This window comes from Bos grunniens, chromosome 1 (assembly GCF_055505025.1).
Source record: "Bos grunniens cultivar Pamir isolate PY7600 chromosome 1, Bosgru_T2T1.0, whole genome shotgun sequence".
Taxonomy (NCBI): domain Eukaryota; kingdom Metazoa; phylum Chordata; class Mammalia; order Artiodactyla; family Bovidae; genus Bos; species Bos grunniens.
The window spans coordinates 79,718,556-79,736,062 of NC_141165.1; the positions used below are offsets into that span (position 1 = coordinate 79,718,556).

General features: G+C 38.8%; 1 protein-coding gene across 14 annotated transcripts in view; it reads left to right on the forward strand.

Annotated features, from left to right (window-relative positions):
- Window positions 1-17,507, forward strand: part of TP63 (tumor protein p63) — a 271,926-nt gene that overhangs the window by 80,824 nt on the left and 173,595 nt on the right. For 3 of the 14 annotated variants that reach the window (XM_086319245.1, XM_086319236.1, XM_086319249.1), the window contains exon 1: window positions 11,753-17,364. The exons of the other annotated variants lie outside the window; for them this stretch is intronic. The gene's annotated coding sequence lies outside the window, so the exon portion shown is untranslated. Of the gene's footprint in view, window positions 1-11,752; window positions 17,365-17,507 lie in introns of those variants that run through there. 14 annotated transcript variants of the gene reach the window in all.

The window sequence follows — 17,507 nt, forward strand, 5'->3', positions numbered from 1 at the left end:
GCTGGGAGAAATATCAATAACCTTAGGTATGCAGATGACACCACCCTTATGGCAGAAAGTGAAGAGGAACTCAAAAGCCTCTTGATATAAGTGAAAGAGGAGCGTGAAAAGGTTGGTTTAAAGCTCAATAATCAGAAAATGAAGATCATGGCATCCGGTCCCATCACTTCATGGGAAATAGATGGGGAAACAGTGGAAACAGTGTCAGACTTTATTTTTGGGGGCTCCAAAATCGCTGCAGATGGTGATTGCAGCCATGAAATTAAAGACGCTTACTCCTTGGAAGGACAGTTATGACCAACCTAGATAGCATATTGAAAAGCAGAGACATTACTTTGCCAACAAAGGTCCGTCTAGTCAAGGCTATGGTTTTTCCTGTGGTCATGTATGGATGTGAGAGTTGGACTGTGAAGAAGGCTGAGCGCCGAAGAGTTGATGCTTTTGAACTGTGGTGTTGGAGAAGACTCTTGAGAGTCCCTTGGACTGCAAGGAGATCCAACCAGTCCATTCTGAAGGAGATCAGTCCTGGGTATTCTTTGGAGGGAATGATACTAAAGCTGAAACTCCAGTACTTTGGCCACCTGGTGCAAAGAGTTGACTAATTGGAAAAGACTCTGATGCTGGGAGGGATTGGGGGCAGGAGGAGAAGGGGACGACAGAGGATGAGATGGCTGGATGGCATCACCAACTCGATGGATGTGAGTTTGAGTGAACTCCGGGAGATGGTGATGGACAGGGAGGCCTGGCATGCTGCAATTCATGGTGTTGCAAAGAGTCGGACACAGCTAAACGACTGAACTGAACTGAGCATAATATGCAAGGGATAATATTCACTTAGAGTATTTAAAAATGCTATTACTACTCATAGAATTTTTACCCACAAATTGCTTTATGGCTTAAAGATATGGACATAAAAGTGATTGTGAATCTTTCCATTGTTCAAGAAATTGTAGAGTGCCAACTATTTTTTTCCTGTGTTCCTAGAAAAAGAAGTCATCTCACATATGCAATATGTAAGTTATTGCAGTATGTCTTATTACATTCTCTGATGTAGTTACATGTTCTCATGTAGTTATTTAGTGTTCTGCCCTTTTTTTTTTTTCTTCATGTCATTTTAATCCATTATAACACAGTACATTATCTTGAACATAATTTAGATTTAAAATTCACCTGAAACATAGATTTTTCATGTGATTAAGACAATGCTGCTGCTGCTGCTAAGTCGCTTCAGTCATGTCCAACTCTGTGTGACCCCGTGGACTGCAGCCTACCAGGCTTCTCCATCCATGGGATTCTCCAGGCAAGAACACTGGAGTGGGTTGCCATTTCCTTCTCCAGTGCATGAAAGTGGAAAGTGATAGTGAAGTTGCTCAGTCATGTCTGACTCTTAGCGACCCCATGGACTGCAGCCTACCAGGCTCCTCCATCCATGGGATTTTCTGGACAACAGTACTGGAGTGGGGTGCCATTGCCTTCTCCTGATTAAGACAATAATTAATATTTGACTTTTATGGAAAACAGGAAGATACAATATTAAATAAACTACTACTTTCCCCTTTTTGGTAGGAGTTAAATTTGCTTTTATAACAAATTATTATGACATTTTCCTACTATCAATCTAAATAGACATTTTATTCCAAAGAGCTAAATTCATGAAATAGTTATAGCTTTGCTTCAGAAGACTTTAGCAAACATCAAGATTATTTCTTTCTAACCTTTTATCGTTCTTTTGTCTTAATTTTTTCTTTTTCCATTATAGAGACAAAATATAAAACTGAAGTATAATGTTAAAATTTTGTCTTTATTTAAAAATAGTCTTTACTTAATATAGCCTTATATTATTAACTCTTAATGGAAAACATAGTGGTGAGAACATGGTTTTTATTGCTGTTGTTGCTTTATTTAAACATTATAGCTGCTTTTTTATTTACAGTGTCTTTAGTAAATATTTCTGTGGATCGTTGGCCTTGTCTTTGATTTATAACCCAACAGAGGATACTTTGAACAATTTCATAAAGGGAAAGCTACAGTAAGGGATTACATAACTCTAAGGGATTAGAGTTCTCCTTTAAAGAATTTGGCCATACAGCTTAACCTTTATTCTCATTTTCTTTATTCACGTGATGGGTGCCTGTGTCCTTGCTTATACTTTGCAGAAATATTTTGAAAATAAATATATGTCAATAACTGCTTTGAATTCTTGAAATAGAGACACTTTTCATGTCATTAACTTAGTAATAGCAGCAAGAATGTATTGTGTGATACCCAGATATCCAAGTACTTACTTAAATCTATTATGTTTTAAAAAGTATCTACTTTTCACTAGAATTACATTGTACTGTTAAGTCATGGAATGTGTGTATGTGTTGGGGGTAAGTGATGAAGGAGAAAAGTAAAAGAGAAAACACACTAACTTGTCTTTATAAATATACTTTCTCAGATCAGTCTCCTAACAACCCCACTGTTATATACTATTATCCCCATTTTGTAGAGGAGGAAAATAGAACTCAGCAAGGCCAGATACCTTGCCCACGCCTCCCAACTGATGAAGTCTTGAACAAGAATTTGAACCTAACTATAAAACTCAGCTCTACAGGACACCACAAGGTTTCTCAAAGTTCAAATTACTGTGCTGGAAACTTCTGTTTATAGCTAAAATAGAAAAGGGCAGGGCTAATTTAATTAAAAGAAATAATTTATAATATTACCCAAAGCAGTTTCTTTTTTAGCTTCTCCCCATGTTTCCGTGACAGTTATAGCTGAAGATTTCGATCATTTCTTATTTTGTCTTGCTGGTTTGCCCAACTCTAATTCCTGGACTTAACAAAAATATACTTGCTAAACAGGAATGAAAGGGCAGATCTTACACTGCCATTTCTCTGCTTGGTTATTTGTGTAGTTAACATGGTCATTTCAGAGAGGGACTGGAGGTTGATGGAAGGAGGGGTGGCTTGACAGGGAAATTCCAGATGACAGGGACTGCCAGATTTCCTTCTGGCCCTTTATTGCCAAACTCCACCTCCTACTCTTCTTGCACAGCTGTGTGCTTCATTAAATACTGATGTCTACAAATCACAGCAGTGTTAAAATGCAGAGCAGGGGGAATTCCTGGCTGCTGGCTGCTGCCAAGTTCCTAGAGTTTTAACAGCACATTCACCAAACTGCTTCCTCCCCCTCCAAGAACTAAGTTCAATATCAAGAGTGTATTCATCAAAGATAGTGCCTCTCTGTTCTCTTGGAGAATTTGAAATATCTTGTAGGCAACATGGTATGGGCCTTGTGTTGTCAGAGATAAGACTTCTGACATTCATATGGCCATTAGTCATCCTGTTGCATCAGGGACCGTTACCTAATTATTTGAAATAGATTTTCCCATTCACAGTTTAGGTATAGTGATTGTCAGAAACCTGCCTTATGTGATTTAGGGCCAAGAACCCTGTTTCTACTGCTCAGGGGAGGGATAAAAGGGATGTGACTTAATTCAACAATGTATATTGAGAGTTGGGCTTCACTGGTGGCTCAGACAGTAAAGAACCTACCTGCAGCACAGGAGACCCAGGTTCAATCCCTGAATCAGGAAGATCCACTGGAGAAGGGAATGGCAACCCACATACACCAGTATTCTTGCCGGGAGAATTCCATGAACAGAGGAGCCTGGTGGGCCACAGCCCATGGAATCACAAAGAGTCAGACATGACTGAGTGACTAACACACACACACACACACACACACACTGAGAGTTGATGTATGCAAAGCACTGTGCTGACTGAAGTAGAGGATGACAACATAAATAGAAAAGGTTAATATATACTGGTAGGGTTAGTGTGAGGGAAGCTCTGATGAGTGGTATACTAGAGGTTTTAAAAAAAGATGAAATGGATATATGGGGGAAATTGCAACTTTTTCTTTGATGGATTAGAAATGTTTCAAGTGAGAGGTAACACTGGCTCAAGACTTTGAAGGGCAGATGAAAATGGAGGCATTTCCAATGGAGAAAAAAAAATGAGTAAAAAATGGTACAGAGAATGGAGTTCAGTGGATTACTAGAATGGCTTATTCCCCTGTGTTAAATGGTAGCATTATGTTATTGAATTATAATACAAACAGTATTATTTATCTAGCAATTAAAAAATAATAATGTAATTGTCTTCATATGGGCATTTTATCTCCAATCAAATCCATCTTCATCTTTCTTATACCAGTTGGATTCTTGCATTTATGTTATGTGGCTTGCATGTATAGGCATTTGAATCTGTGACCCTTGGGGCTAGAATAAAGAATATGAGAGAGACAGGCAGACTTATGGAGCTTCTTTAATGGAAGGTTACTGATAATGGTTGTTGATGGCTGATAATGGTCAAAGAAGAGAGGGTCTGGAGGCCCCTGTAAGAAATTAATAGTAGCTGGTAGGCAGAACTCAAGTCTATCTTCCTTTGGGGAGTTTCAGTACCCAACTTAGACAAGAAAAACAGCAATTCAAATTAATTGCATTCACTGAGCACATACTTAGATGAACAGTACAATAGGCACAGCATTGGTTATTGAGATAGAGTAATACATTGCCCTTGTCTCCAACTGCAAGGAACAGAGGCAGATAGACATGGAAGCAATTGTTGCACAAGATGAAGTTCAGCAAGAACTAGCAGTTTCCCATGGAAGTATGGAGGAAGACAGATTCATTTTGATCAGGGAGAAATAAGAAACATTTAGGAAGCATTACATTTGAGGTGATATATAAAGACTAGCTGGGTTGTTGATTAGTAAACACATTTGGAATGGTATTTTTGATTCAAAGAAGTAGTAGTAGTGTTAGTCATTCAGCTGTGTCCAACTCTTTGTGAGTTGTAGCTCACCAGGCTCCTCTGTCCATGGGATTCTCCAGGCAAGAATACTGGAGTGGGTTACCATTCCCTTCTCCAGAGGATCTTCCTGACCCATTGATCAAACCCAGATCTCCTGCATTGCAAGCAGATTCTTTACCATTTGAGCTACAGGGAAGATCCTTGATTGAAAGAAAGAGTAAGCAAATAAAGACACCATAAATGCAAATACTATTTCAAAAATTAAGACTAGGATATGAATCATATTTTTGCTTTGACTGTGTGGATCACAATAAACTGGAAAATTCTGAAAGAGATGGGAATACCAGACCACCTGATCTGCCTCTTGAGAAATCTGTATGCAGATCAGGAAGCAACAGTTAGAACTGGACATGGAACAACAGACTGGTTCCAAATAGGAAAAGGAGTACGTCAAGGCTGTATATTGTCACCCTGCTTATTTAACTTATATGTAGAGTACATCATAAGAAATGCTGGACTGGAAGAAACAAAAGCTGGAATCAAGATTGCCGGGAGAAATATCAATAACTTCAGATAGCAGATGATACCACCCTTATGGCAGAAAGTGAAGAGGAATTAAAAGCCTCTTGATGAAAGTGAAAGTGGAGAGTGAAAAAGTTGGCTTAAAGCTCAACATTCAAAAAACGAAGATCATGGCATCTGGTCCCATCACTTCCTGGGAAATATATGGGGAAACAGTGGAAACAGTGTCAGACTTTATTTTTCTGGGCTCCAAAATCACTGCAGATGGTGACTGCAGCCATGAAATTAAAAGACGCTTACTCCTTGGAAGGAAAGTTATGACCAACCTAGATAGCTTCTTGAAAAGCAGAGACATTACTTTGCCAACAAAGATTCATCTAGTCAAGGCTGTGGTTTTTCCTGTGGTCATGTATGGATGTGAGAGTTGGACTGTGAAGAAGGCTGAGCACCGAAGAATTGATGCTTTTGAACTGTGGTGTTGGAGAAGGCTCTTGAGAGTCCCTTGGACTGCAAGGAGATCCAACCAGTCCATTCTGAAGGAGATCAGCCCTGGGATTTCTTTGGAAGGAATGATGCTAAAGCTGAAACTCCAGTACTTTGGCCACCTCATGCAAAGAGTTGACTCATTGGAAAAGATTCTGATGCTGGGAGGGATTGGGGGCAAGAGGAGAAGGGGACGACAGAGGATGAGATGGCTGGATGGCATCACTGATTCGATGGACGTGAGTCTGAGTGAACTCCGGGAGTTGGTGATGGACAGGGAGGCCTGGTGTGCTGCAATTCATGGGGTCGCAAAGAGTCGGACACGACTGAGGGACTGATCTGATCTGATCTGATGAATCATATTTTATTATGAGTTGAGATTAGGGTCAGATCATTAAGTGTCTTCAAAGTCATTCCTTTAAGTTTGGACTTCAGACTTGATCATTGAAGATATCTGAGATGTGAAGTGAAACAGGTCTATGAATAAACTCAGGGGTGTTGAGTGGCTGCATTATTGCTGCATCTTATAGCTCTAAGAAAGAGCTAGGCTTGTCTGAGAATTCCCCAAACCACCACAGCATAAGGAAATAGTATTGATAGTATTCAGTATTGGAATTATTGATTATTTGACTTAAGGGTCTGATATATATTGAGATGCACAAACCTAGCTCTTAATATGGGTTTTATGGCCACTCTTTCTCCAGCCCAGGCTGTTTCTGTGGGCTCTCTCTTCTCTTTGATTTATTTTCTCCTAATTCACTGCCTGGTAAGTAATAGGCACTCAGTAAGTATTTGCTGAATGAACAGACTTCTAACTTGTTCTAACGAGTGAGGCAGAGCCTGGTGATCAGAGCTTGGGTAAACAATCTGTGCATGAACATCTGGTTTTGAGCAGAACAGAAGACTAGCTTTTGATTCCTTTCTTTTTCCCCTTGAGTGCCTAGATAAATCACTCATCTCCTGAGGTGAGTCCCTTTCATATGAAACCATTAGGGAATGTCTTAACTGTGCTGTGCCATCAATGAACTGATCCAGTGGCAGATTCAGGAGTCAAACTTCACATATTCCTGATTTATTTCCTTTTTTGAAAGGATCAGACTTTGAATACTGCAATAAAACAAATAAATATATTTCAAAAAATACTATCTTATAAATAACAAGGTTGAACAGATAATTTACAATTTCCTGTATAGAGCTAATTGGCTGAGACAATTATTAAATACCTCATATAACAACAGACTGGTTCCAAATTGGGAAAGGAGTATGTCAAGGTTGTATATTGTCACCCTGCTTACTTAACTTATATTCAGAGTACATCATGTGAAATGCCAGGCTTGATGAAGCACAAGCTGGAATCAAGACTGCTGGGAGAAATATCAATAACCTCAGATATGCAGATGACACGACCCTTATGGCAGAAAGCAAAGAAGAACTAAAGAGCCTCTTGATGAAAGTGAAAGAGGAGAGTGAAAAAGTTGGCTTAAAACTCAACATTCAAAAAATGAAGCTCATCGCATGTAGTGGTCCCATCACTTCATGGCAAATAGATGGGGAAACAATGGAAACAGTGAGAGACTTTATTTTGGGGGGTCTCCAAAATCACTGCAGATGGTGACTGCAACCATGAAACTAAAAGACGCTTGCTCCTTGGAAGAAAAACTGTGACCAACATAGACAGCATATTAAAAAGCAGAGATATTACTTTGCTGACAAAGGTCCGTCTAGTCAAAGCTGTGGTTTTTCCGGTAGTCATGAATGAATGTGAGAGTTGGACTATAAAGAAAGCTGAGTGCCGAAGAATCGATGCTTTTGAACTGTGGTGTTGGAGAAGACTCTTGAGAGTCCCTTGGACTGCAAGGAGATCCAACCAGTCAATCCTAAAGGAAATCAGTCCTGGATATTCATTGGAAGGACTGATGCTGAAACTGAAACTCCAAATAACTGGCTCATTTGAAAAGACCCTGATGCTGGGAAAGATTGAAGGCAGGAAGAGAAGGGGACGACAGAGGACGAGATGGTTGGATGGCATCACCGACTCACTGGATGTGAATTTGAGCAAGCTCCAGGAGTTTGGTGATGGATAGGGAAGCCTGGCATTTTGCAGTCCATGGGGTCACAAAGAGTTGGACATGATTGAGTGACTGAACTGAACTAAGCTAATTATATTATGTACATATTACCTCAAAATATTTTTACCCCTTTTCATAATTGTGAGTAATGCTTTCATAGCATATACAATTGCTTAGTATATTAATAAACAAGTCAATAATAATATAATAGGTACAAGTTAATCTCTAAGCCTTTTGAAAGACATTACAGATCACTAGTTAAGAAACATTTGATCAAGTGAAACGTTTTGTCCACTGTGGAAAGAGTGGGTAAAGCCTAGTCTTCATTCTCTACAAAGTATACTTTTAATAGTTCCCATTTTTGCTTGACACATCTGAAATCCAAAAGCAATCTGGGTAAACAACTCTCCAGTTCACATGATAATGATATATCATTGTTACCTATAGGCACATTAAAGACACCATGTAAGTGGAATTATGCACGTGTATCTGAGAGAGATGTATAACATAGATCCTTCATAAGTTGGGATGTAGAAGAGGCACTGTTAAACTTTTAAGTGTTCACTCTTCAAGTTCTGGGCTCATCTTTTCCCTGCCATGCCCTTGTGAAGGGTGGTCATATCCCCAGTGTTTTCTCCTAACCCTAGTGCTCTGCTTGTCCTGAAAGCTTTCAGAGATACATGCAAAAAAATTAGGAACTCAGCTCTGGTCCCTTAAAATAGCTTAGGCTCATTGTTTAAGCTGTAGAATATACCAGAGAACAATGTAGATATAGCAACAATCAAAGGATAAGTATAGAAAAAAATATTGCTTTGGTAGTGGTTTAATAAGGCACACGTTTATGGTCAACTGCCTAGAAATTCTGTACAATTTAGTGCTATTTAAGTGACTTGTGTCTTGGAGACTTCTCTTTTAAGTCTTTCTCTCTCCTTGATGTACATCACAGTCTTTGGTAGATTCCCATTGGTTGAGGATCATCCTTAAACCTTTCCAAAGTAATTTAAAAAATGAGAGAGCACTGGTTTCTTGGGAGAGAATATGAGAGAAAGGGATAAATAAATGCCCAAGATTTCCTTCAGCATGCTTCTCAGAATTAATGAGTCAATTTTACACACACACACACGCGCGCACACACACACACACACACACTTATATTCACACACCTCTTTATTTATGTAAAAGACATTTTTTAAGAGTACTATCTAAAAACCAAAACTGAAAAAAAAAATCCAAGAAAAAGTTTTTTTATCCGTGTCCAACAAACTGTTATTATTTTCCATTTAGGCATAATATATGTTCCAGTTCCTTAAAGTTAGATATGACCTTGTGACTTTGTTCTAACCAATACACTATGAGCAGGAGTGTTGCATGCTACTTTCAGACATCCTAAGGTTACAGTGAAAGTTAAATGCGTAAATCACTCAGTCTTGGGCACCTCTTTGCAGCCCCATGGACTGTAGCCCTCCAGGCTCCTTTGTCCATGGAATTCTCCAGGCAAAAATACTGGAGTGAGTTGCCATTCCCTTCTCCAGGGGGTTAAGATTGAACCGGAGTCTCCTGCATTGCAGATTCTTTACCAACTGAACCACCAGGAAATGGGATCTTCTTTTGCTTGCTCTCTAACCTTCCCTTCCCCTCCTCTCCCTCCCCTCCCATTATCTCCTCTCTCCTCCTCTCTTCACTTCCAGGCTGGATAGATTAGGCTCAGAGGAAAATTTTTGAGCCATAGATGAGATGGAAGAATTCAAAATCTCTATCTAGAAGTTGTAGGAAAGCTGCACCCAGGTGTAGGAAAGAGTTACCCCAAAGGAAATATCCTCCTATGATGGTATGCTGCTGCTGCTGCTGCTAAGTCACTTCAGTCGTGTCCGACTCTGTGCGACCCCAGAGACGGCAGCCCACCAGGCTCCCCCATCCCTGGGATTCTCCAGGCAAGAACACTGGAGTGGGTTGCCATTTCCTTCTCCAATGCATGAAAGTGAAAAGTGAAAGTGAAGCCGCTCAGTCGTGTCCGACTCTTAGCGACCCCATGGACTGTAGCCCACCAGGCTCCTCCATCCATGGGATTTTCCAGACAAGAGTACTGGAGTGGGGTGCCATTGTATAATGAGAAGTAAACTTTGACTATGTCATTTGTTTTGAAATTATGGCATTTATTTTTCACTGTAGTTAGCTTTTACTCTAAAAAAAAAATCAGGTAAGGTATGTTCTGGTCAGCTAAAAGACGAAGTTCTCAGGGAAGATACATTTGACCTACCTACAAATGTGTTACTTTAATTCTTCTGGAGAATATGTCTTGATCAACAAAGACCTACTAGGTAAGTCAGCAGACAGTTGTTACAGTTTCCTACTGCCATTTATGGTAAATGACTTTATACCCTTAATAAGGTCATAAGTACTGAGTCTGACACCATCTCTCTGGTGGTTTGCAGTCCAGCCACTATGGTATATAAATCTGGTGCTAAAAATTAGAACAGTTAGCCATGTGAAGAATTTGGGTTCTGCACCTAAACCACAATGAACCCTAATGCAGAATAGTAAAGATTTATTACTGTATAAGTTTCTATGCAACAATTTGATTTGTTTGTTTTTCTTTTGTTAAAAAAAATCAAGAGACCATAAAGTTGTCTGAGAAATAACTCAGTGCCTCTATGAATACTGAGGCTCCTGGGAACTGAATCACACCCCTCAGTATAACCCCTGTGATTCATCACTCCCAGGGGGGATGAGGGTTTAACTTTAGACCACAGTTTACAACAGGGATAACCATTACCTCCCTTTTATTGAGTGCCTTCCAAGTACTGTACTAAACACTTTACTCTTGTAGCAACCTAACACATCATGTGTTTGTATCTCTGTTCTCCAAATAAGAAAACTGAAGTTTAGGAAGCATACATAACTTGTTCAAGGTCAACCATCTGTATTGTGGCAAAACCAGAATTCCCAAATTCCTGTTCCTACTAGTGTTCCAGGCTCCTGTTATGGACCTATGGAACTTTAGGTTCTGTGTCTTTAATTGTATTGGATAGCTCCTTTTTATGTATAATGCTCCCTTTCATGAATATAGATTTTGCCACTTTTATTATTGAAGTATAATTGATTTACAATGTTGTGTTAGTTTCAGATGTATAGCAAAGTGATTCAGGTATACATTATTATATGTATTACAAAATATAGGTTATTACAAGATATAGGTTATTACAAATCATTGAGCATAGTTCCCTGAACTGTACAGACGGTTCTTGTTGGTTAACTATTTTATATATAGTAGTATGTGTATGTTAATCCCAAACTCCTATTTTATCCTCCTATCCTTTTCCCTGTTGGTAACCATAAGTTTGTTTTCTATATCTGTAGGTCTAGTTCTGTTTTGTGTATAAGTTCATTTGTATTATTTTTTTAATTCCACATATAAGCAATATAATATGTCTGTCTGACTGACTTCACAGTATATTAATCTCTAGGTTCATCCATGTTGCTGCAAATGGCATTATTTCATCCTTTTAATGGCTGAGTAATATTCCACTGTATGTATAACCACATCTTTATCCATTCATCTGTCAGTGGACATTTAGGTTGCTTCCGTGTCTTGTCTATTGTAAATAGTGCTGCCATGAACATTTTGTTGTAATGAGTTTACATCCTAAAAGTTTTCTCAAATTCTCAGTCACTGGACTTTGGACACATTGTGGAAACAATGTGATCATTTGAACATTTTATGTCCTTCCTCAATTATTTTGAATTTTAATACCTATGGCTGATTTATGTTGAGGTTTGACAGAAAACAACAAAATTCTGTAAAGCAATTATCTTTCAATTAAAAAATAAATAAAAAAGAAAAGGAACTTTTTCGCTTTAATATCATTAAACACTGGAGATGCAAGAAATCTATGACTCTTATTGTGACTAGACTGAGTAATGTTATGATAACTTGAATTTTGCAGGTGAACCTTTGAAAATGACCCCCCAAAAATAACAGTGATCATATTAACATTCTTTTCCCATTGTGACACAAATCTATTTTTTTTTTTTTTTGCAATTTTTATTCTCTCCATCTACCTACCATTCCACTTGTTTCCTCCCAGAAAGAGTTGTAAGAATCTCCAAGTATCATTATCTCTATTTTAAACCATAGATCATAATAACCTCTGAAATATAACTGTACACATGCACCAAATCAAGAAATGTGGACATACACACATAATGTTTTCTGCATTAAAGCTACTTCCATATTTCAGCATCTGTGAAATTCAATAATTATTACTACTATTCAATAACCTTCCTAATACACAAATACCTACTATTGTGTGGGCCAATTATAGATAATCTCATAACAAAGATGCATTAAGTATTATCTTTCACATGGATCAAATCATGTATTCATTTGAGACAGAGTGTCATTGTAATACTTGTGACCAAGGTAATAACTTTCAAAAATAAATAAATGAATAAAGTTTTTGAAAACAAAGATGTGGAGTTCATAAGTAGAGATAACAGTTTACTGCTTCTAAAAGGATTTGGATGAAATAAGAAATGGAAACAGATACACTGCTTTCATATAACTGTAGCTATAGCTTTTTAAACACAAATAAGCTGAATTTAAATTTTCCTAAGCCTGGAGAATCCCATGGATGGAGGAGCCTGGTGGGCTACAGTCCATGGGGTCGCTAAGAGTCGGACACGACTGAGCGACTTCACTTTCACTTTTCATTTTCATGCATTGGAGAAGGAAATGGCAACCCACTCCAGTGTTCTTGCCTGGAGAATCCCAGGGATGGGGGAGCCTGGTGGGCTGCCATCTATGGGGTCGCACAGGGTCAGACACGACTGAAGCGACTTAGCAGCTTAGCAGCAAGCTCAGTACACTAACAACATGACCTCACAAGCCTGTAGGTCACAGAGAATATCTGAAGCCAGGCTGACAAATATACTGTTTAAATGAGGTTGATCTCATTAATCAAAAGTAATCATGATTGTCCAATTCCTAAAGTCTTTATTGTTTCCATAAAATTTGGGAATTAGGTCTGAGGATAAATATTCTGCGCTGGATAAGTCCCTTTCTTTAGAGTAATTTTTTCTGTTTTGTTTTCCTGTTAACTTAAAATTAGATCCAGCCTCCAATCTGTGGCTCAGTTGGTAAAGAATCTGCCTGCAATGCAGGAGACCTGTGTTAAGTCCCTGAATATGGAAGATCATCTGGAGAAGGAAATGGCAACCCACCCCAGTACTCTTTGCCTGGAGAATTCCATGGACAGAGAAGCTGGGCAGGTTACAGTCCATGGGATTGCAAAAAGTGGGACACGATTGAGTGTCCTTTCCTTTCCAAAGAGAAAGTTTTCTCTTTCCAAAAGTCAGTCTCCACCTTAAGTTTGGAAAGGGAAGACATAGAATTAGTAGAAAGAAATGAATATATGCAAGGGAACAAATTAAAAAATGTATTAATGTAGAAAAGGAGAACACTCTTTATGTCTGCTTTTCCCCTCAGGCTCCAGGAAGCTAAAATCAAAAATTGTTAAATGCAGATTAAAAACACAAGGGGATAATTAGATGGTAGGTTATGCATGTTAGAATAAAAGAAAGTGCTAATTTATAAGAGAATAAACTACAAGGAGCTGTCATAAGCAGATCTAGAAATGGACTTCAAAAACATTGATTTCCAAGTGTCTGGAAGAAATAACCAGAGACAACTTTGCAGCGACCAGAAAGCCATGGTTGAAGAAAACGCAAACTCCTGGAATAAGAGTGATCTTATGTTTATTTGGAACAAAATGTTTACAGGGAAAAAAAAACCTGAGAATACCGCATAAATGACATTAAACAGGCTGTGTAAAAGATCCTTGCTGTATTATTTAGAAATCTACTAGAGAAAATAATCACATGGTTAAAGAAACATACCATTTTGAAATCAGCCAACGAAGAGTGATTTGGCTTTCCATGGGGACAGAGAATCTATGAATGTGAGACTGAATGTGGAAATACTTTTGAAATTTACCTTGAATTTCTTATCAGAAAGGGGGAAAAAGCACCTGTTGCAGACAGCTATGAAAGAGGCATATTTAACATAAACAGAAATATGGGAAGGATTTAGATAAACAAATATCTCTTATTTAAATGTTCCTTGTGAAGAACTTGGATGTCTTTCAGCCATGCTGCTGCTGCTAAGTCGCTTCAGTCGTGTCCGACTCTGTGCGACCCCATAGATGGCAGCCCACCAGACTCCCCCATCCCTGGGATTCTCCAGGCAAGAACACTGGAGTGGGTTGCCATTTCCTTCTCCAATGCATGAAAGTGAAAAGTGAAAGTGAAGTCATTCAGTCGTGTCCGACTTTTTGGGACCCCATGGACTGCAGCCTACAAGACTCCTCTGTCCATGGGATTTTCCAGGCAAGAGTACTGGAGTGGGGTGCCATTGCTTTCTCCAGTTTCTCAGCCATAGATGTGACTGAATGAGAAAAGGAAGATTTCTCAATTGCTAGAATTGAAGAGGATGGGCAAGAAAAAAATAGTGGCAAAGGCAAAACCTGTAGGTGCAAAAGGGAAAAACCAGTCCAGAAAATAGTGTTTTGATGACTAACTTATACACACTAATATGTATAAAATAAATAGGGACTTACTGTATAGCACAGAAAACTAATTAAATGTCTTATAATAACCCATAGTGGAAAAGAATCAGAAAAATAATACATATATATATATATGTATATGGCTGAATCACTTTGTTGTACACTAGAAACTAACACAAAATTGTAATTTAATTATATTTCAAAAACTGGTTATTGAAAAAATAAATAAATAAAAGTTTTCTGAATTGGTTTGGTGGCAGCGAGGGGACTTGTACCTAGAGAGGACTTGTACCTAGAGAAACTGTACTCCTCCTGGTAATAATTTTTTTTTTAATTTGTGCTTATCACCTAATTTAAAACATATCTGTAGCTTTTTTGGGCTGGAGGAGGGCAGTTGGCTTATTCTGAGTCCTCAGTTTCCTAATCTGTGTGTACAGCCCCCATCAGGCTCACCTGTCCTCCTTTGGTTACATGCCCGTACTTCACGCTTCATGGGTGCTCTTTCAAGTCTAATTTATCTGAAATCCTGTTATGTCCTCATATCATTTTTATAAACATTCTATCTGATACGCACTTACCCCATCTCCCCTTTATAACTTGAAATATTGAGGATTATGCAGTTAAAATTTTATTTTGTAGGTCTGGGTCAGCAAAATTTTCCTGTAAAAGGTCAAATAGTAAATATTGGCAGCCTTGCAGGCCCCACAGCCTCTGTCATAACTTCTCAGCTCTGGCAGAGTGGTGTGACATTGTCTGTATATTGCACCTAAACAGGGCTCTGCTCCAAAACCTTCATTTACAGAAACAGGAAATGGTAGATTTGTAGATAGTAGTTTATAGACCTCTTTTGTAGATGAAACCGTTCCATTTTTCTTAAGTAAAATTTCCTTTGAGAGTCTTTTTCTATGGAATTATGGCCTCTTCTTTTCTTACTGTTTTTGAAATCTTTCCTGAAATTTAGATAAATGCCTTTAATATAATTTTCATTTCTTTTATTTGTGTCTATGACCAGCCTGGATTTGATCTCTAAGTGGGATGTCATTTAAGAAGCACAGGGTCATCAAGTAGAACTTAAAAGAATTTTTATTCATTTCATTTCTTAAAATTCTCATTTATTCTTTGTCTCTAGAAGGATATTAAAGAAGACACAATCCATAACCTTGAATGGCAAGTTCCTTTCTTCTTTATTCTTCCCACATTTTCACATATTACACTTTATTCATCTTTTTTGCTATCCCAAATCCCCCTACCCCAGCAAGCTCAAATTATAAAGTTTTCATTTTTAACACTGTCTCCTCTGACTCAGAGCACTTTATTTTGCAGATTGATCAAACTACCCATGCTAAATTAGTTAGTTCTTCCTTTTTTTCCTTCTTCCATTCCCAAATTCAGAAGTAAGAACTTCTGAATTAGGGCAAAGAAGGAAAATCTAGGCTACTAAAAACCAGGTCAAAATCCATCAACATTCCTGATTTTATTTTTTTTAAATCCAGTCAAATATTACCTGTATGATTTTTATTACCATTATTAGCTTAAGTTTATTGCAATTATTTGTAAAATACACATATTTATACACAGTACCCAGAAAGGATATCACTGTAGACAGCCTCAGAGGCCATTCTCCCTTCAACTCCTTTATATAGTATACCTCGTCATTAAAGACTGGAAGAAGGCAGGGAGAGGAAAGGGAGAGACTCCAACTACCACTTCTCTGCTTCATATTCACCATTGCAGCACCTCCTCATAGACTTGGCCCTCTCACACTAAGACAAAGCAAGCAAATATCCAAGGCTCACCTGGCAAAACTGCCACCACTCTGTAACCACCTTCTAAGCAGGCCTGGGCAGCTGCAGGGGGAGAGAAAGGGCCTGTCCATAGACAAGGCGGTCTCTCCAAGTCACATTCATGAAGGCAGGCTGCCTATAGGAATTGGGAGGCCCAGAAGCAAAGGAGGAGATTGTTATCAGATGGGGATGCTATCAGAGAGCACAAGAAGGAAAACTTTTCTGGAGGGGAGGCCTGAACTGCAGTTGGGGCAGCAGTGGTTCTTTCCATAGTGAGGGAATTTGAGGCACAAAGTCTTTGCAGCCCTGTCGTTGACTTGCAATGGGCAGTCTTCCCCAAGGTCAGAAATAGCTCTGTATCGAAGTCAGCTGAATGTAGCAAAACTGGGCCTGGTTGTATAATAGTCAAGGAACAATAGGGTTGGAGCCTTAAAACAGTAGAATAATAAAATAGGAAGGAAGCTGGGTGATTATCTAGTAATCCAATAACCTTCCTCTTTACATATGGGGGAAAATCAAGACTTGTAAGAAGAAGGGGTTTCCCCCAAACTTACCCAGCCAGTTAGTCTACAGCAACAAAAGAATATGCATATTACCCTTGAGTGCTTTTTCCTCTGCATTGTTCTTTATGATTAGAAATACTAACTTGGAGCAAGATGCAATAGGAGCTTTGGGTTATTCTGTGAAGATGGATGACAGGAAAGCGGAGTGAACCATCTTGCTTTAGAGGTTCAGCTAGAACTTTGCTTCTTGAAGGAGTTTCTCTAGATCTCCTGTAGGCTGTCCCCTTGTTTGCTTTGCATGTCCAGACTTCCCTCTCTAGGAGTCTGGGTCAGCCAGCAGCCCAGGTGATTCTGATTTGCTTATTTTCCCCACTGTAGAATCCCTGGAGCTAGACGCCAATGGTTCTTAACCAATGCCTCCCGTTAGCAGCTCTTGTGGGACTCTTGAATTTTTAAATAGTACTCCTGGCCAGATTCTACTCTGCCGAATTTGGATTTAATTGGTTTGCAGGAGTGCCCATCCATCTATATTTTGAGCATCTCATGTCTTCTATTGTGTAACCAAGTTTGAGAAATACAAGACTAAAAGAAGATGAAAGATTCAGCCTCGAATAGGCCAACAGCACACAAGTGGAAAGGTAAGGTGGACAATTTGAAGAGATGTTACTGAGGATGAATTAGGCCAGAAGAGGGCCGTTGCTCAAGAGGAGAGGAAAAAAAGAGCAAGAGGCTAGAGGCCTATTGGGGAGGGTAATGAGGTTTGAAGGGACTCAGGTGGAAG